This window comes from Stegodyphus dumicola, chromosome 1, assembly GCF_044657685.1.
Source record: "Stegodyphus dumicola isolate Sdum_Otavi_A_Nest chromosome 1, ASM4465768v1".
NCBI classification, from domain to species: Eukaryota; Metazoa; Arthropoda; class Arachnida; order Araneae; family Eresidae; genus Stegodyphus; species Stegodyphus dumicola.
The window spans coordinates 295,857,149-295,878,561 of record NC_140768.1 but is presented as its reverse complement, the minus strand read 5'-3'; the positions used below and the strand labels follow the sequence as shown (position 1 = coordinate 295,878,561).

General features: G+C 34.9%; 1 long non-coding RNA gene across 1 annotated transcript; it reads right to left on the bottom strand.

Annotated features, from left to right (window-relative positions):
- Positions 1-20,230, bottom strand: LOC146999597 (uncharacterized). Its single transcript, XR_015039843.1, has 3 exons — positions 20,113-20,230; positions 11,326-11,378; positions 1-169 (listed from the first exon to the last, which is right to left on the bottom strand). It is a non-coding gene; the product is annotated as an uncharacterized LOC146999597 (long non-coding RNA).
- Between the last annotated feature and the right edge of the window lie 1,183 nt (positions 20,231-21,413).

Genomic DNA, 21,413 nt, shown 5'->3' with positions numbered 1-21,413 from the left:
TTATTCAGCAAAACAAATGCATATTAAAAGATTTCTTATCCTATTTTTTTCACAATTCATTTTAACTTTTGTCTTTGTTCATCAGTTGTCTGTTGCTATTCAATATGTATGCAAATACCAAGTCGGCATAGCTGCAGCATTCCATAACTTCCTTTTTTGACTTGAACTCCTGAAATATAAGTATTTCTAATCGTGTAAATTCATATAATTCTATGTATGACCAAAGAAAAAAAGGCAATATGCAGAAGATTCTGCTACAATCAATGTTAAAGAAAATATATAATCTCCTTTTAAAACAATAAAAAACTTCATGTTTCTATAGATTAACAAACTGAATATTCTGTTCGAGATAATATTGCACTCGCTTGCTTTTATCATGAACTTTGACAAGCTGGCTGTTAAGTTAGAATACAGCGCCATCTATTGTATAAGGAGAGAAACTCTCACTTGGCCATCTGGATTCGGCTAAGCAATTGTATTCGGCTAAGCAGAACATGTATTAGAACTGAATGGAGTTAATTACTGTAAATAAATTAGTTAGTTCTTTTGCTATACAGTCCACTCATTAGTTTAGAATCATAGTACACTGGCTTACAAGTTGGATTTATTGCTTCTTGGTGCATGCAAGCAGAGTCGTAGCTAGGGTTTTCAGCGCCCAGGGACAACTGAAGATTTCGCGCCCCTACTGCTTGCCAAGGATGGAAAACATTTAATTCTAAAATTTCGTAATATCAATTTGTCGCCCCTTGGATGCTGCGCCCGGGGACAGATGACCCCCCTTGCCCTCCTCTAGCTACGCCCCTGCATGCAAGTCATATCGTGTTACTCGTCTTATTTTTGGGATACATGGATAAACATTTAAAAAAATCTACTTCCTTTGTGATAAAAGAAAAGTGTAATGAGGATGAAAACGTTATTTTAGCACTTCCAAATTTGATGCTATATTCTAAAATGTGAGGTATCTCATATGCATCAGACTTGGCATCCTACAAGAATTTTTATTATGCAGGTTTTGTAGCGGATCGACCTTCCGCTAATGTGAGTTATAAGGGGTGATTAAAATTAAAATTATCGCAATTAGACTTAGGTAGAGCCCGTTCTGGTAGACCTATTTTGTTGCAACTTAATTACGTTATATGGACCACGGGGAAAAGAAATCTGCAGTAAAAAACAAAACTTCAAATTTTGACTGACAGATGGTGCTTTTCATGCACTGTAGGAAGAACATTATGCAGATTTGCAGCATTTTAAAAATCCAGTAGTCAAAGCCGTAAAATCGTTCTTCACCATGCGTTTAGAGAAGAAAGATCGAGCTTTACTAATCAAGTTGTTTTAACAGAACGGTAGTATTTTCTGTAATAGTTATTATTTTATATCGTATGCAGATATTGGTGGTATTGCTGTGGTATGCAGATTTTTTACTTTCTCGGGGAGGAAAATGGAAGCAGACAAGAAAAGAGTAATGAATTGTTAACATTTATGAATTATTTAAATTGAAACTAGTAAATATTTTCGAGATGAATTATGAAGTCCGATGTATTACAATATGCATAATCTAATTTGTCGGATCTTTTACGCTGTATATTTAATCACTTACCGAGGAATTAAAGCTTTGTCTTCTTCACAGACCATCTTCATCTAATTTAAGAGAATAATAATTAAAATCATTTACATCAGAGCATATACAATGGCGGACAATAAAAACTGCATCACTGAAAAGTAAACGTTTTTAAAGTTAGCGTCTTGTTTTGTTCACAAAAATTTATCTGGGTTGCTGCAAAGCAAGACATTAGACCAGTGCTCCGCAACCGGTGTGCCGCGGCACACTGGTGTGCCATGAGTAGGATATAGGTGTGCCGCAATCAAATACATGTATTTGACATTTTGCAATTTTTTATCATGTATTTAATACATAATGACAATTTTTTTTCCTTAATAATGTCTATTTTAAATGTTTTTATATATTTCACTGTTGTGTGGTTGTGTGTGTGATTGTAAGTGTGTCAGCATTTGAATTTTTTCGGCACTTCCTTGATAACTCGGAACTCAAAAATATATAACTTTTTTTTAAACATAAATTTAAACGAAATATATTGGTTTCAGACCATTTTAATTAAAAATAATAGCTCTAAAACTGTTTTTTTTTTTGTTTTTTTTTTTTTTTTTTTAAATTTGAAATAAACCAATCAAATTGAAGAATTTTTGTTTTTTAATTTTTTTAAAAAAATTTCGCAGTCAGTAAGAACTTCGTGTTGCGTTGTCAGATATTGAGCCGAGTATAAAACTTTTGTGTTCATTGAAGCAAGCGCAGGTATCACATTGATAATTATTATGATTGCATATAAATGAATATGTTATGGTTTTATAATTGTATATTTTTCAAATTGAAAACAAAAATTTATTGTAAATTTTGTGTATAAATCAATACATATATACATTAGCTTTTGGTGTGCCACAAATTCCAGAAAGATTTTTTGTGCGTCGCAGGTGAGAAAAGGTTGCGGAGCACTGCATTAAACCATTTCACATTCATATTGCATCCTACAACGTTTCCGGAGTATTGTATCATCCGATTTCTATAAATAGCGTAGCAGAAGAGGAAAACGATCAATCGTCCCTTTCATTATGGGATGAAAGGATGCTCCGTGTGTTCAGCTGGGCAAGGGAAGAAACATGTGGCAATTGCTTCAACTAAAGCAGCGATTTTCAGCCGCCATAAATGATGCTTTTAAAAGCAGTAATTGAAATCGATGTTGTATTCAATAGGAAATAAAAATAAGTTCCTATAAAAAGATAATAGTATCTCATTAATTCTTTTAGAGTTGATCGATTTATTAGCATGCCCCCATGTCGCCACCATTTCCGGATTCATAATTCTCTATTTTCAATCAGAATCATTTTTTACATCGATTTTCTGTCTCTCACAGCACGTATTTTGTCTTCTTGTTGCTTTGTTTTTTCTTAATGCTTTGAGAATATCGTCGTTTGTTTTTGAAGAACTCAGGATGTATTGTGCGTTTAAATATTTGTGGAAAAATAATAAAACCTAGCTTTTCAAAATGGAAAAATGGCTAGGATTGACTAAGAGGAAAAGTGATGATTCACAGGTGATGGGTCGAGATCAATTTTCTACCATTAGGAATATTGAAAAGAAAAGAAAAATTGTTTATGGAAATTTTTTTATTTTCTCTGTGATTCCAAATTTGAATTCCAGAATTGTTTATTTAGTGAATTATGGTTGGCGCTTTAGCATATTTAGTTAATATTTTTGGAAATTTAAATGGATTAAATTTAGGATTGCAAGGACAAAGGGTTAATTTGTTTACCATTAGAGAGAAAATAACTCGAGCTAATAATCAAACAATTGGATAATAATATTTTAAGCTTTTTGCCATTTTTAGAAAGTTTCTAACCGAAAGTAATTTAAAAATAAAAGAATTAGCATCCCACATTAAAAATTTTTGTTTTTCATTGATAAATAATTTCAACGTGTATTTTCTCGAGGATTATGAAAGTGAAAATTGGATTAGAAACCCATTTTGTTCATATGTACCTGAAATTTTATCTCGTGAAGAACAAGAACAGTTGATACAAATTTTCTGCGATTGAACTCTAACTGAAGATTTCAAAAATAACACACTTGCTAACGTTTATCTGAACCCCCCCCCCAAAAAAAAATTTAAAGGCATTTTAAATAAAGCTATTAAATTTTTATTGCCTTTTTGCACAACCTATTTGTGTGAATAAAGATTTTCTTCCATTTTATATTTGAAAAATAAATGCAGAACAAAATTAAAAGTGGATCCTAATTTACGGTTTAAACTAAATGAAAGAAGAGTAGACATAAAGAAATTGATCTCTCTTAAACAGACCCGAATTTCACACTAAAGTTTAGAATTAATGTATTGTAACTTAAATTTTGATAATTAACATGGTAACCAATTTTTAATCTAATATTTTTTATGTGTGAATATTCAATACAAATAGCCGATAAGTTGTGCAAATGGCAAAATATTTTTAGTCCAAAGGGGCTTTGTCCCTGAAGGGCAGGGCTATTGTTTTCGTTTTGCGATTTTGCGTTGGTTTATTATAAATGTCCGTTTCACTTTTCCAACTGTTGCCACCAAATGTTAGAGTCCTGCGGTACATAGAGCCATCGAATTTTGAATGACATAATCCTACTGCGAATATGGGCCTGTGGAAGGCCAAATTTGAAATTTGGAATTTGTTTTATTATCGATTTCATATTTTATAAATCTTTAACGAATTTTTGATTAACAAACTCAAGGATTTCAAAGCGAGCAATGGCAACGTTGTACAGAAAAAACATTTTTATCTCCAGCGCGCGAGACTCTGTATCGGAATTTCTAAAGCTATGCTCAATTTAAAACTATTTTGCGATATTGCTCTTGAACTGAATTTTATGGTTTAAGTGCGAAGAACGTAATATTTAATAAATAATGGTGACAGACAAAACGTTAAAAAAATGCCCCTGTAGATGTAATTTGATATCTAAAACCTTTCAGATTTTTTTAAAAAATATTTCTATTGCGAAACTGAAAAATAATCATTATAAAATGTAGAGGTGATATTAAAGTTTTTCAGTTTTTGTTTAGGTGGTACGCGTTTATCAAAAGGTTGAGAACCGCTGAACCAAAGGATATTCGACACTCGTGATCGCTAAAAAACTTGACTGCAATCAGACGACAGTCTCGAGCGCAAGAATGTGAAACTGGTGATGTTAAAAGAAAGGTCGGATAAGGCCAGAAGAGGCGACTACAATATCTGATGATCGATATCTAAAACGGATCTTTTTCCATAATCGTCACGGAAGTGTTTCTGATGTGAGTGAAGAGCATGTTTCATGAACAAAGACTCAACGGGTCTCAGCAATTTTTTCGAAATGAACCTAAATTAAACCTACATGGATCGGACTTTAAGCTCTGTGTTCGAAGAGGTAAAAGTGGAGCTTATCATATTGTCTATTGTGAAATTCCCAGCGAACCAAATGGTCTGGGGATGCATATCCAGCAAAGGGCCTGAACGCCTAAAATGAATTACTAGAACTACCCTCATATTGGAGGAAAGTTTAAAACCAGTTATTCCTGACTATTTTAAATGTGCTGGAAATTGCATTTCTCATCAGGACTCTGCACCCTGTGATACAACGAAATCAGCAAGAAGGATCTAATTTATGCATGCTTTTGTTGCCTCATTTAAAAATTTTCATTTCCACAAATAACGGACATTACAAAAGTAATTTTCTCCCATTAGGTGTGGGCCAATCTGACAAAATCTGATATAAAGTTTTGGACTGGTCCGGTAATAGTCGTGATCCAAATCCACTGAAAATTGTTCGCGTATAATGGGTATCCAAATTGCTGGTAAGAAACTTTCTTTTAAACTGCAGGAAAAGCATTGTTAGGGTTTGTATCCATAAAATTGGCCAGGATTATATTCAGAAGTTGATACTTTCTATGCCAAACCACTGCAAGGCTATCGTAGCAGCTCGTGGAGGATTTACTAAATATTGGAAGTGGATATTGGAATATGCGTGTATCCCATCTAACCACATATAATATGACTAGATGAGTATTCCCTTCTAACCGCATTTAATATGTAATAATACATTAACTACGGAATTTATGCGTCAATTGCTTTATTCCGCGTTTTGTTAAATATTGCATTTTTCCCTTTTTTCATTTTCCCGAGTAATTTAGTATAAATAATTTATTAATTCTAATAAAACGGGATTAAGATTAATCCTGCAACTTTACTTTATTGTAACGATAAAATATTTACATAAAACACATTATTTCCAAGTTTCTACTTTCTCGCAGGTGATTTTTTTTTGGGGCGAAGGGGGTCTACCATTGTATATTGTTTGTGAATATTCATGTCACTTAACGCATGCATTAATTAGAAGGTAAATTATTTTTAAAAATTACGGAAAGATTTGAATTACCAAGAAAAACATTTATTGCATTTCAGTCACTTAAATATTTGATCATTAATGGATTGATTAAATTTGAAAAATAAATTAACAATCTTATGCTTTGCCGAATGGCAGCGTTTTGAGAATCGGGTGTGTTCGAAGCGTGGTAAATTAAGGATTTATATGCCGCTAACAGCGACATTCATATTTGACTAATTACAACAAAAGTACAAACGTTCATAAAAATTATCAGATAGCTGTAATATACACTCATGTCCATAAATTAAGGATAATTCGGGGTCACGCGGAAATCGAACTCTAAAATAAATATATCACCTGTAAAATCACTACACACATCTTCAAGAATCATATGCAAATTTCAGGAAGTAACCAGATGACACCGATGGTACGTCACAATGACGAGAGTGTAATATATGTATAATTAATGCAGTGCAATAACCGAATAGTTATGACACAAAGGACACATTTGGATGATTTTTTTACGTGGTAGACTTATCGGCCGTCTGGAATGTGGGCGTACCCAACTGGAAGTATTAGACGAACTTGGAATTGTCCAGAGTGTCATCTCCAAGCTTTGGCAACGATTCCAAGATGATGGTAATGTGAGTAGACGTTACAGCACAGGTCGCCCCAGAGTTACAACGCCGAATTAGGACCGGTATTTGGCAGTTACTGCCAAAAGAAACAGGCGCAGCACAGCCTCAGACCTGTCTCGTCAGTTCTCTTCAGCCACTGGTACGACAATTTCAAGGCAGACCGTGTACAGACGCTTAGGGCAGATTGGTCTATATGCTCGTAGACCTGTCAGATGCGTTCCACTTACTGCAATTCACTGTCGCCTGCGGTTAGCCTGGAGTAGACAGTATGCATTGTGGACAACGCAACAGTGGGCTTGTGTGATGTTTTCCGACGAGTCCAGGTTTAGCTTGCAGTCTGATTCTCGCCGGACTTTCATATGGAGAGCTCCAAGTACCCGTTACCACCAAGAAAACATCATTGAACGACACCGTTACGGTGGTACAGGAGTGCTTGTTTGGGGTGGAATTATTCTGGGTTCCAGAACTGACCTGCATGTTCAAATTGGAACCATGACAAGCCAAATCTATTGGGACGTCATTCTGGAACAACATGTACGTTTGTTTCGGGGCGCCATGGGCGCATAATTTGTGTTTGTTAATTGTGAAATTGGCCAGCATTCTCACCGGACTTGAATCCAGTAGAGCACGTGTTGGATATGCTTGGCCGACGATCTATCGCCCGTCAACCTCCTCCTACATGTCTACCGGAACTTCGGAGAGCATTGCTTTTTGAGTGGTGTAATATCCCCCAAGATCAGATCGATAATTTGATACTCGGCATGCCTAGGCGTTGTACGGACTGTATTCCATTGTCTGGGAGACATACAATGTATTAACAATTATACCAACCATGTAATATTGTTTTTTTGTAAATGGTGTTTTTTTTTTTTTTTTTTTTTTTTTTTTTTTTTTTTTTTTTGTAATTTGCTTCAGGGAGAAAAAATTGTTATTTTTTTAATAATATCAAACATATAGCATCTTTTTTGTTCTTTACCTTTTGTTTAATAAATAAGCCTTAAAATAAGTCAAATTTGTTTTGCTTCTAACTCTTCCTTTGCCTGATTTTGCATTATCCTTGATTTATGGACATGAGTGTAAATTAAAGGTGTTTTAACTTGTATCAGTTTTGTACATTATGAGAAAACGTAAAAGGTTTCAATTATTAAGAAACACGTCAGTCGCTTTTCAGCCATGTAAGATGTTTTGCAAGAAATTAGGTACGGTTATTTTCTGTTAAATGGGACATCATTTAAAGTTTGACACTCCTTTGACATACAAGTTATTGTGCTAACAACGATGAAGTACTTGTATGCCAAAATTATATGCGGCCGAGTGTCTAAAGCCATGATACACTGGTACTTCGTCTCTAGTTCTATTTCTGGCAGTTTAATAAGCTAGTTGCATAGCTACACTTAAAAAAACTCATACTGAAATACAGCCTTAACCCCATAAAGCTTAACAGATTAACAACCTTAACCTGTGATCAATGTTAACAACCTTAATCTGTGAATATCAAGGTGTGACCTTGATATTCAAAATAAGTTTGAAGATTGCTGTAGTTCTTTGCTATTGCATTAAAATTAAGTAAGTACAGTGTTAAAAGGCTAGTTATGGAAGTTCCCAGGAGCAATCGCGAAGAAATTTTCGGAGATAATTAAAAATGGGAACAAAACAACAGGTGCAAATGTGTCCTTTCGCAAATCGCTTGCAACCAATACCCCCTGCCTGTTTGCCAAGAATGGAAAACATTTTATTCTAAAATTTCATGACATAAGTTTGGCACCCCCTGAATATTGCGCCCGAGGATAGATGTCCCGCTTTTTCCCTTGGGGTTGCATCATTGCTCCTTGGTTGCATGCATTGGCTAAGTATATACTTATATCTATTCTTATAACTTTAAAAAATGTTAAAAAACATGATTTTAATTATATACATATAAAAAAATTCTAAATATATACTAGTTGCTCATGACAGTATTCGAAATAACATATGTGTTCTACAAGGGGTAGGGTCCTTGACCCAGGCATCCTGGTGCTACACCCTTTCCCCAGTGTGTTTAAGTATATACTATGACAGTAGCATCTGTGGGAACGCAATAACACGAACCGGTTCCTATTGCCAGAGATGCATGGCAGCTAAGAACACGGAGTGTACGGATGCCTCCGTCCCTTGCTGGTTTGACGAGCGCTCGGTGTGCTGGTTCAGCAAAGAGAGTTCATTTATAAAGTTTGTGTTCGGGACTGAGGCCCCCGTAGCGCGGACCAAACGAGTTTGCTTAATCCTCTTTTGAGGATTATCACCCTGCCCTCCGCCCTCATATGGAGGTTGTTTGAGAAGCGTCACCTTTATTGCATAAAATTGCAGTAAAGGTTAAATATTTTCATTGATTGGCCTCCCATAGCTTCGCCACTAGGTGTTGGTTGCAGTCGAGAAGCCTTGACACCGAAACGAGAGGAACGTGGTCCTTATAAGGAATTGACTAACCCCAATGGGCGAGGCGTGCGGTCGCCACATGTCGAGAAAGGAGAAGCAGATATACTCAGCTCTACTGCAGTATTGAGAGCTATGGCTTTTACACCACGTAACTGTTTTTAATTATTAAAAATGTTTGTTATGAATCAGAATCATGAGATTATCAAATTCGCACCTTTTGTAAATAAGATTTAATATTGTTAGGGTTTTTATATTTAGCTTGCTATTTTTAGTAGAATTGTTAGTAAATTGTTTCATTTCCCCGTGCAATGCTGCGCGCGACGAGTTTTAAGAGAAAGCTACGCCGAAAAAGTGAAAATACATGAGCACATGCATTTAACATTTGATAAATAGATATCTCATAATTGCTCTTGCTTTCCAGAAAATTCGATAAATAAAAATTACCAGAATGTCCTCGTGCACGATTAAAAAGCTTTTAAAAGCCGGATAAAAACATCTCAATTTAGTTGTTTACTTAGTTCTTGTTGTCGATTGTAGCCATTTCACTGTGAGGTCGGATTAGCTTTCTCTGTGCGTTTGAACTGTGTTCTATTTAGCGTTTTAGTAGTTTAAAATATAACTACTGTGAGATATTGCAATATTGTACGGATATCTCTGAGGAAATTTCAGCATTTTGTTTAATTTCTTAGGATAAGAATAAATTTTATTCACTTTTCATTGGATTTGAGCATTCAATTTATTACGAATCCGTACGCACGCAACAGTTTCTGGTGTCAGAAGTGGGATTTTGAATGCCAATCACAAGAGCGATGGGAGAGTAGTTAAAACAGCTGATTGCAGCCTTTGCTTCATTTAAAGAGTAATGTAGGCTGGACAAGAATCCGTCAAAAAAGTGATTAAAGCGTTTCAAGAAAAGATGGAAGCTGGTCAAGCAGAAATGAAAGCGGGCCAAAAAGAGATGAAATTTGGTCAAGAATCAGTTAGAGATTACCTGTATAATAGAAAACAAATTTGAGTCTGTGGAAGGCAGAATAGACGTGGTTGAAAATAAAGTTGGACAAACTGAGGAGAAAGTTTCTTCAGTCAACGAACAAATAGAAGACAGTTTCTGCCATGGAACAACAAACTGATGACAGGGTTTCTGCAGTTGCCAAAGAAGTTGATACTGTAAAGAAATTCGAAGCGACGGCAGGAAGAAATTCCGATGGTTTTAAATTCTTACCCATGTTTGCTCGTTCCTGACTGAAGCTGTCTACGTATAATGGGAAGACCTCTTGGCAAGTTTATAAGACGCAATTTTCAATAGTGGCGGAAGCAAATGGATAGGATTCTCAAGCTAAGGCCCGTCATCTCGTCGCTTCTCTGAGAGCAGACGCAGCAGATATCCTGCAGACTCTTCCCGCAAACCAGAGATTAAACTGAAGCTTTATCAGTCGCACTGGAGCTGCGCTTTGGGAAGAAATGTTTGAAAGACTACAGTAGGCTTTAATTAAAATCTCGTCAAAAGGAGCCTACGGAAACACTCCAGAAGCGCGCCACGGATGTTGAAAGGTTGTCATACCACGTCTTTTCGGACTGCCTGAGAGGAACAAGGGAAATACTGTCTCTGCAGTACTTCATCGATAGCATTCAGAATCCTGAAATACAGAAAGCTCTGCGAATGTCAAGGACGTAGAAAACGCTCTAGTGTACGTCATGAAATTCGAGGCAGCCTAGCAAGCAACTCGTAGAGATCGCTACCCAGTCAGAGCTGTGCAAATCCGTGAACCAGTAGATCAATTGATGGCAAGTTGAGTTATCCAGACAAGTGAATACTTTGTTACGGAGTAGGAATGAGAACAAACTGGCTCTAAAGTGTTGGAAATATGGTATAAGGAAGTAAACATGCCGAGACCACCCCTCCGAAAAAAAACTCATGTTCTTTTAGCAAAATGTTATTTTTGTTGAGGAATGCTATCGATTCAACTAAAGATAACATTATGTATCGGGTGAATGATAACAATGTTGATGAAATGAACAACGATAACACTCACCCGGACCTCGCTTACTATACAAGTAGACCTCCGAAAATTGCTAGAAAATTCCGAGTAGGATACCGATATAAAGAAATTCGACTAGCGTATATTAGAATAAAACGAAAAGAAGACAATAATTTTCAGTTATTTAACCTGTAATATAACTTTCGTGAACGTTTTAAACTCTTGTATAAGCCGATCCCAAAACTTCGGCAGTAAAAAAAAATCTATTAAAACTTCTCGACTTATGCCCGGGAATGGTAGTTTAGTCTTTTAGGGTGTTATTTTATTTCATTTCATTTTGCAGTATCAAAATTCTATTTAATATTTTACTATAATATACCTGATCGTTCTGAATCACTAGAAGTGGATCATACCTCACGCAAAATGGACACCCTGGAAAGAGAAAAACAAAATAAAGAAAAAATAAAAATAAAAAAATGTAAAAGCTTTCAGATTTATATTACACCCAAAGGGATTTTTTTTTTTTTTTTTTTTTTTTTTTTTTTTTTTTTTTAAAGTCCGAAGAGCCAATTTGTCCTGAAGGACTATTAATTTCGTTTTGGCATTTTGCGTTGAAAACTATAAACGGCGAATCACTTTTCGAATTGTTGGTACCAAATATTATCGCCCTGTATTATATTTAAAGACATTAAATGATGAAGAATTTGCATGATTGTGTGTATGTTTCTCGCATTGTGATAAAACAATGTTACCTAGAGCCGTCAAAATTTGAATAACGTAATCCTACTGAGAATACGGTCATCTGAAAGGCCAAATTTGAAATTTGGAATTTGTTTTATGATTGATTTCATATTTCGTAACACCTCAACGAATTTTTAATTAAAATACTAAACGATTTCAAAGCGAGCAGTAGCAACACTGTACGAAAAAAAAAAATTTTTTTTATCTCCAACGCGCGAGACTCTGTAGCGGAAATTCTAAAGATGTACTCTATTTAAAGTTATTTTGCGATATTGCTGTTCAATTGAATTTTATGAATTATTGGGAATGATTCTTATAGCATATAAAACACTGAATTTTGTTCAAAAGTCTTTGTCAGACAGCTGACAGTTTCGTCTCATTCAGTTATTCAGATGTACAATGAACTGCCCGACAGCTTTGAAGACTTCTTGGTCCGTCGCTGAAACAAACTCGTTACGTTTAGAGGCAAAGAAACAACTTTTACACGAGAGTCGAAATCAATTATAGTAGTAGAAGGATAACCAAGTACGTTACCGATAAGTAACATTACCAAAATTGCTTGGAATTGCAATAACATTCGATTTCGGGTATAAAGTGAAGATAAAACCTGTCCTCAAAAGCAGAAGCTCTAACCCAAGCTCCCAAGGAACTCGAGTCACAAATCGAGCTACAACTGTACTCGTCCAAAAATATGTTTCCCCTTTTGAGTTTTTTTACAGTTCTGATACTATTAACTGCAGGGAAAAAGATTTTTTATAACTGATATTGATAAAATCTTAAGTCATGTATAAGTCAAGAAAGTTGAATTTTCGTGCATTTCCATTTTCTAGAAAATGGCATTACTCGAAATTACTATATGATGACACCATCGACGGCATCGCCTTACGAAAAGTTAAAATTCATTGACAACAGTTTCTAAATGTTAAGGTTATATTTTCTCCCTCCTTCCAGCTTGCCTTTGTGGTGTAACGGTAGTCGAATTCTCAGTCGCCCTTTAAAAGGGGGAGTATATAAGGTATTTTTTCCCTCCTTCATGCTTTCGGCGTAACTGTAGCACATTCGGCGCGTATTGGAAAAAAAAAAAAAAAAAAAAAAAACACTAATGATTCTTGGTCTTTGTATTCTTAAATGATTGAAATAAAACTACCTTTTGATCTGAAATATTATCTGCGGGGCGTCAACAGCCTTGGACGCTGAAAATGTTGTAACCGGAACTCATAATAATATCTTGATAATCACAAATTTGATTGATCACTTTTAAAACAGAAATGAAAACCAGATAAGAAAGACCAGCTCATTATTAAACAGGACATTGTTTTGAAAATGAAAGCTTTTCAGTTTGCCGAAGCTAACAGGAAATCATTACCATGAACCAAGATAAAACCTATCATAATCCTACACGAAACAAGATATCATAATCATGACCATGAAGCTCAAGCGGAAGCAATACGTTTTCAGGCGACAGAAGTCGTGTGTGTAAAATGAACATACTATTTAGGCCTAAAAGGAACATGTTTTGAATTAAATTTTTTAAAATTTAAATTTAAATTAAAATTTAAATTTTTATTAATTTTAATTTAAATTTAAATTTTTACCAAATTTTTTAATGTTCAGATGATGCAGTAAAATTTTCTGAAAAAACACTAATTTTTGTCATGCATATCCTTGATTTAGCAAAACGTTTATCTCAAATCTGTTATAAAATGTAATATTCTCTTTCTCTTTTATAAGCAAGATTGCCTGTTTCTTTTTCTTTGGAATATATTCGGTGTCTCGGTTTTTTTTTTTTTTTTTTTTTTCATAATACAATTAATCTGTTCCTTTTTTAGTAATTTTTATTTTTATTCTTGAAGGATTTTTAAAAATTAATTGGCTTTGAAATATAAGAGAGAAAATGTTTTTTCTTGACTTACTCGGATTACAGTTTTCACTCGCATTTTCAGACCAAGTTTTCCATCTTGTAATGAATGAGGCATGATACACTGGTCATCAAAATTAAAGGATAATGAGAAAAAATATGCTAAGTTAATGTTGCAATCAATACCCAATACCGTAATTACCAATAATTGTTAATTAAATACAATTGCATACAAAATTGCACTTTCGCGTATGTGTTAGCGCCCGAAGTATGCAAATTCGGTGACTGACAATGTAGTGCGCAATGCACGCAAGTTGGAATTCCGGTCTGCAGTGTCAGTAGTTAAGGCTCAAAGGCATCATTTAAGTGCAGGTCAAAAGTGGCGAATAATTGATAGAATCGAGGGAGCTCAAACGCAAACGGAAGTCATCCAAGATTTGAATATCCCTCAAAGTGTCATATCAAGAGTTTAGAGACGCTTTTAAACACTGGATCAGTTGACAAACAGCCCGCTTAAGGCTGACCGTTTTCTGTTGTTGTTCGACTCGAAGAAACCGCGAAGCGATTTCAAGAGATTTAACAACATTCGACAAGTATGCGAGGAAACCAATGGTTTGTGTGCTACTCATTCCAGCTTCCAGAGGGGCTTATATTTAAACCGGTGCCGTCGTCATGTTCAATGGAGAGAAGACCACTGGACTCGAGTATTGTTTACTGAAGAATCCAAATATAGTCTAAACGGCGATTCTAGATGTGTTTTGATCTGGAGAAAGGAAGGAACACTCAATTTGCCTTTCCTTGTCCGTGAAGTAAACCGTTTCCGCTAGTGCGCTTTAATGGTTGGGGAGGAATCATGACAAATGGCGCACCTAGTTGTATATCTTTCAAGGAAATTCTGTAACCGCTTGGAGATAATGTGGACGAGGTACTGGAACTCCAGGTTAGGCAGTTTAGGGGTGCTGTTGGGTCAGAGTTTTTGCTAATGGATGTCAATGCTCTGCCTCATTGAGCATATGGGGTGTCAGAATACTTGCAAGCAGAAGACATCATTCGAATGGATTGGTCATTTTATTTTCCCGTCTTGAACCCGATTGAGCATGTACGGGTTGCCTTAGGGTGCCGAATTTCAGCGTGCCAAATTCCTCCCCGAACCCTCCAAGAGCTGAAAAGGGCGCTTTTAGAAGAGTGGCTTGCAATTCTACAAAACTTGATCAACACTTTGATAAAGTCTATGAAACCAAGATGTGAGGTATACATATCTGTCCGAGGTGACCGTACACCATATTAGAGAAAAAAAATTTCTACAAGATGTGACGATTTTTTCCATCATTTTCCAGTTTCCATACATTTAGTTTTAGCTTCAATATTTTGCAATGATCAACTGCCAAACATTGTAATTTATGTTAACAATGCTTTTGTACAAATATCTATTAATTATTTTTCATTAAGTAACAGTTACATTTTATTTCTGTCGTTATCCTTTAATCTAGATGACCAGTGTATGTGAGTTTTTAATAACTTTTTTTAAGTTATATATGTGCATAATAAATTTCTATCAATGTTTTTGCTGAGACTAAAAAATCCCGTCTCTTAGATATAAATAAAAGAAGCCAAAGTAATTGTCCAAATTGTATGTACACACAATATAAATGTAAAATGAAAAGATACATGAAGTGCTTTAAAATTCCTGTTACGTAATAATTCCCAGACAATTATTAAATTGTTACAGAGAAAATTTAAATGAATAAATAAAAATACAAATTAAATTATTACACATATACACATTACAAATATAATGTACATACTATAAATAAATTATTAGGTACCAATATACTAGTCAGAACACAGAGTAGAGAAATTTGCAGGCAAAAGGAATTCAGAGTCTAAACTCAAGACTTCAGTACTCAAATTTTTGATATCCTCATTTTATTCCATTCACAAGTTTTTGCCAACTTCTTTTGTGAAAGGAGAGTAGCAGCATCTTTAATAACATATAACTGTGCTTCTTAATTTAATCCTTTTTCTTCAGTTTTACCAAACATCTAAAGCGAAGAAGTTAATTAAATTTAAAATTAAAATATAAACACTGCGCAAAAAAAATCTCCCGTTCTACTGGGCCGATTGACGAAATTCAACTTGGGTTTTTCACGTCTCGAAAGCGCAACTTAGGATATGTATTAAATTTATGTATAGCATTGTTCTGATTTAGGTATTTTGACACAAAATCGGGCTTTTCTGAAAGGACATGCTAATTTTTTTCCATATTTCGATTCTACGACTCAAATGATGCCAAACTGCCAAGTTTTGTAAAAATCACACGTGTAGTTTTTAAAAAATTAGCTCTCAAAATTTTAGCTCGTACTGAGGAGCTAATTGAATTTGACATATATTTATTAATATTTCATTTTTTATTGAGTGTGTATATTACTGTTGTATTACTGTGTGTGTGTGTGTGTGTGTGTTTCCCTCAGTCTATTCTCAACTTATCATATCAGTGTTCAGTTTTCTTCAGTTCAACAGCAAAATCACAAAATATTGAAAAAGACAGCATATCTTTAAAATTTCCGATGGACAGTCTTGTGTGCTGGAGATAAAAAATGCTTTATTTCGTACAACTGCTTGCTTTCAAATCGTTGAGTTTGTTAATTAAAAATTCATTAAAGCTTTATAAAATATAAAACACAAAACTCCAAATTCAAAATTCGGACTTCTAGGTGCACATGTTCGGGTGGAGGACAACGTTAATAAAAATTTAATGTTTCTGGTTATCGTCGTTTTTTCATATTGCCAGGAACGTTCATATACCACGTAAGTAATGTATCATCGTTCATATATCATCGTAAGTAAAGTAGATTCTACATTACTTAATTTCTTTAAAGATAATACAGGGTGATAGTATCTGATGGTATGGTAACAATTTAAAAAGTGATTCGCCGTTTATAGGAAACGACGCAAAATCCCATTGAAACTAATAAATAGCCTGTTCGGGCGAAAGCTCTTATGGGCTAATAATGATTTCTAGTTATTGTTTTCAGTTAAAAATATATTCCATCGAAAGTAAAAATTCGAAATTTAAATTCCTATCGGCTATTTAATTGTTTACAGTGTACTGCAGTTTGATTCTGAAATCAGACATTCTCAGCCAGGCAACCCAATGATCATTTTAGAAAATGAAATTATAATTATCGGCATTATTATATATTTGTTCTGAAAAATATCATTCACTTCAGAGATTTGTTCTGAATAATATTGTTCACTTGAGATGCTTTACTGTTTCATCATACATGTGTATCATTCCAGATTGCCCTGTCGAAAAATGCCCTCTAGTAGCCTAAACGATAAACTATTCAGTACTGGTAGCTCGTCCTCGGTAGACAAGCTGACTATATGAAGTTTTCATATTTCTCCCAAATGTGTAACGTGAACATGATCCAGTTTTCCTTAGAAAGTGCTTTATGAAGACCCGACTTGTGGTAGATAGCCTTTGCGTTTGTAATAATCAATGGACATGGTGAATAACTTCAAAAGTTCTCGAAGCCCATGCTAATTTTAGGAACTAATATCGGAATATGTTGGCAGTCGAATATTTCGTCTCCTGGTGTTACAGTAGAGAGGATTAAAATAAAAAAAATCCGAAGTCACAATACCTAGGAATTTAAAATTTTTCTGATGAATCGTGATCTTCACGCTTATCATTTGCTTTGCGATAAAATAATAATTTCTATAAATTTTAAATTATAACATATTTCAAAACATTTTCGTGATTCTGAAAGTTTATTTTTACCACTTCAGCCACGATTTTTATTGTTTTCAAGCCCGGAAGTGGATTGGTACTTCAGTCGTAACATCCTAATTGTTATTTTCAATATTTTAAGTTCAGAAACGCGTCTGGTAAACTTTAAACGCTACAAGAAAGTACTGAAAGTGTTACTGTTTAACGAATTAAAACTCAGTATTTTCTCTAACAATTTTTTGTCTGAGACGTAGGCACCTCTACTCCGCCGCAGGTAGAGAGAGTCAGGCATACGAGGAATTTTCTGTAAATTAGTCCTGGCATTAGTTATGCACAGACACTTAAGCCGAAAACTGTCTCACAAGAAATACGAAATGACATTGCTGAAGCAGCTACGCAGGAGACCCACATTGATAGCCCGCCTCGAAAACCCTGGAAAAAATGCCAGTGTTAGTGAGACATCTGAACTTATACAAGTCGCAACTGAATTTAGTAGAGCCTTTCGGCCACAGTCTTACCTAAATCATTAAAATTTACAAACGTAAAATTAATGAAATCAAAAACTGTGCAAACATATTAGATAAGATGTATGTCTTATATGTGATCCTTGATAAGGTGGAGGAGAAGGTCTTTAAATGCCCAAAAATAGACTGGATTTGTGTCTGTCTACCTGATATTCCTGTATGTTTATTACATACTAGCGGAAGTACCCGATGTCATACGATTCAGAGTCAATACATTTTCCCGTCTGATGCGATGTGAAACGCATATAAAAAATTTTCATATAAAACATAAACTCGAGAGTACGTGGAGTTCCGAAAACGACCAAACAGAGTCGGAAGCTGTACTCTGGTGCTTTGCAGTGAAGCTGTCTCGACTGTTATTGCCTGACAGTGTGAAGGCTGTGTCGCTGAACGTGTCAGCGTGTTTATAACAGTTCGACGACTGTAAAAGTGATTTTGAAGCTGTCCTGAGAATATTGGTAAATAAAGTGTGTTTCGATACTTCATCAAGTGTCATCGTTATTCACTCTAAATCTACGAACCCCGTACGAACGTGAAGGAAGAAAATAACGTAACAATACATTCTTCTTCATATATATATATTATATATATATAGATTTCGTAAAACTTACAAATTTTTGATTAACAGACTTTACGATTTGAAAGCGAGCAGTAGCAACACTTCGAAAGAAAGCATTTTTATCTCCAACCCGCGAGACTGTTGCCACTAGTAAAAATGAGTGCGAAAATTAGGGTTTTCAGAGTTTTTAATTAATAGCTCAGCTGATTAAAGCCGTATGAAGATGGGAACAGTCGAAATGGCTTCCCACGAATTTTTGGAATCGGGAATAATGTATTTAATGTTTGGCAATACTATTTTTATTTCATTGTAAAACTTAAAAATTTTTTATTAACAAACTCTGAGATTTGAAAGCGAGCAGTGGCAACACTTCTTGAAATAAAGTAGATTTTTATCTCCAGCGTGCAAGACTGTTGCCGCTCGGAAAAATGAGGGCGAAAAGTAGCGTTTTCAGAGTTTTCAATGAATATCTCCGGTTTTAGCTATTTTTTTCCTTTGTTTTTTTCGGGGGGGGGGAGGAACTGGACGTCGACCTTTTCCAGGACCCAGAAAAGAATGGTAGAAAGTTTGGTGACAACAGCTATAGCAGTGACTGAGTTAATCGCGAACAAACACACAAACAGATATTCTTCTTTATATATAGAGATTTCACTGCTGTTAAATGTTTTCTTGCTTTGAATCTAGCCTGGGTCTTTTACTGTACTCTGTTTTTAATTTTAGCTCGCACTTCTGCTCATTCTTATTATTGTATTTTTGCAGGGGCATAGCTAGAGTTTCCAGCACCCGGGGACAACTGCAGAATTTGCGCCCCTTTCTGTGTGCCAAAAGTAGAAAACATTTCATTAAAAAATTTTGTAGCATGAATTTGGCGCCCTTTGGATGCTGCGCCCGGGGACAGATGTCTCCCCTTGCCCCACCCTAGCTACGCCACTGTATTTTTGTAACTTGCTCGCAGTCTCCCAGCCTCGTGGCTGGTAGTGACTATAGGCTACGATTTACTTCTCTGTTGGCTCATTGCATGTGTTACACCCGCAACGAAACCTACATCTTTCTTTTTCCCATATGCTATATAGTTGCCTATAACTCATGGTGCTTACTTTGTAGCTGATCACTTGATTTTCTTTAAAATCTCATACAAGTTCAGAAATCTCTCAAAAGTTGATGTGCTGGGATAGCGATAACACGCGGTTGCCCAAAACAGTGGACGCTTTGCCTGAGCTGAGGCATTTTCAGCAGCCAGAAGTTTCAGAATAGTATTTAAATTTTTCTGCATGTGAAAGACGATAAGTTTCCGCCTTCAGTGATGCTGATATTTTAGAAGATGAGTAGAGTAGGTAGGCAAACTTCCTTTTCTTGTGGTCATGGTTCACGTTTTATGACTTTTTTGGATTTGTATTTTCTGATGATTTCGACTACGTCGATAAATGTTTTCCCATTTGTTGACACAATCGTTTTCTACTGAAAGCAACTGCATTGCATTTTATGTCAAGTTTTTCAGCCCAGTAATCTTCGAAATTAATAAATAAATAATTTAATTTAAAGTAAAAAGAATGAAGTTAAATCTACATTTAATTTGGGATGCTCAGGAATGAAAGGTATACTATATACTGAAATTCAGCATTTTATATTTCTAATATTAAAAATCTAATATGTGAAGCTATTATTAAACTAATTTTTCCAAGTTTTCTTTGGAAATTTAATCGCAAACAAATCGGGCATTTTTACGTTCTCTTTCCTATAAATGTACCTACTTGAATCTTCCGAATCAGACAAAATCCTTTCAACATATTTTCTTTCTCTCGGGCAGATCTCCAACATTTCTGAGTTCTTATCATGAAGCATTCTACAGAGGAAAAAAATTAAAAATGAGTTACCCTATTCTTTCTCTACAAGGAACTGAACTCTCTGACTACAGCATATCTTTTGCAAGATACAATATAGGGCAAGCGTACAAGGAATTAAATGCCTAAAGGAAGTAGATAAAATACTCATAAAAAGAGAAATGATTATTTTATCAGAAAGCATTTAGTACCGTTTTACAGAGGAAGCCTTTTTTCTTTTTGTTTGTTTTTATGTCATTAGCATTACGTGAGCGCTTTTTTTCGTCAGACGAATATAATATGACTCGCAGTTAAATAAAATAAAATAAAATAAAAAATCTGAAAGCTTTCAAATTTTACGAGTTTTTAACGTTTTGTGTTACATTACGACCAAAGGGGCGTGTGTTTAACCTTTATTTATTAATTATCATGTTCTTCACCTTTATTTATTAATTATCATGTTCTTCGCACTTAAACCATAAAATTCAATTCAACAGCAATATCGCAAAATAATTTTCAAATGGGCATATCGAGCATATCTTTAAAATTTCCGATACACAGTATCGGGCGTTGGAGATAATTTTTTTTTTTTTTTTTTTTTTTTTTTTTTTTTTTTTTTTTTTTTTGTACAGTGTTGCTGTTGCTCGCATTGAAATCGTTGAATTTGTTAATAAAAAATTCGTTAAAGTGTTACAAAATATGAAATCGGTAATAAAACAAATTCCAAATTGGGGCCTCTAGATGCCCATATTCGGTGGAAGATTACGTCATTCAAAATTCGATGGCTCTAGGTACCGTTGTTTTATTACAGTGCGAGAAACATACATACATTTATGCAGATTCTTCATTATTTAATTTCTTTACATATAACACAGGGGGATAATATTTGTTGGCAACAATATGAAAAGTGAAATGAACATTTAAAGTTTTCGACGCAAAATGCCAAAACGAAAGTAGTAGCTCTTCTGGGCTAATACCCGTTGGGCTAGAAAGATATTCTCGGGTGCTTAAATATCTTCAAAAACGTCGTTTCAAATCATGGATGGTAAACAGCCACTCTCAATGAAATCTGTCTACAACTGGAACACGAAATTTTAGGAACCTAGTTGTCTATGTAGGGGGATATGTCCCAGGAGATCACCTGTATCAGAGGAAACGTATTCGTGAGATTTACATAAGCAGCCGAAAGACGTCGACAAATGTGCAAGTTAGGAACTTAAAGGTCACTAGAA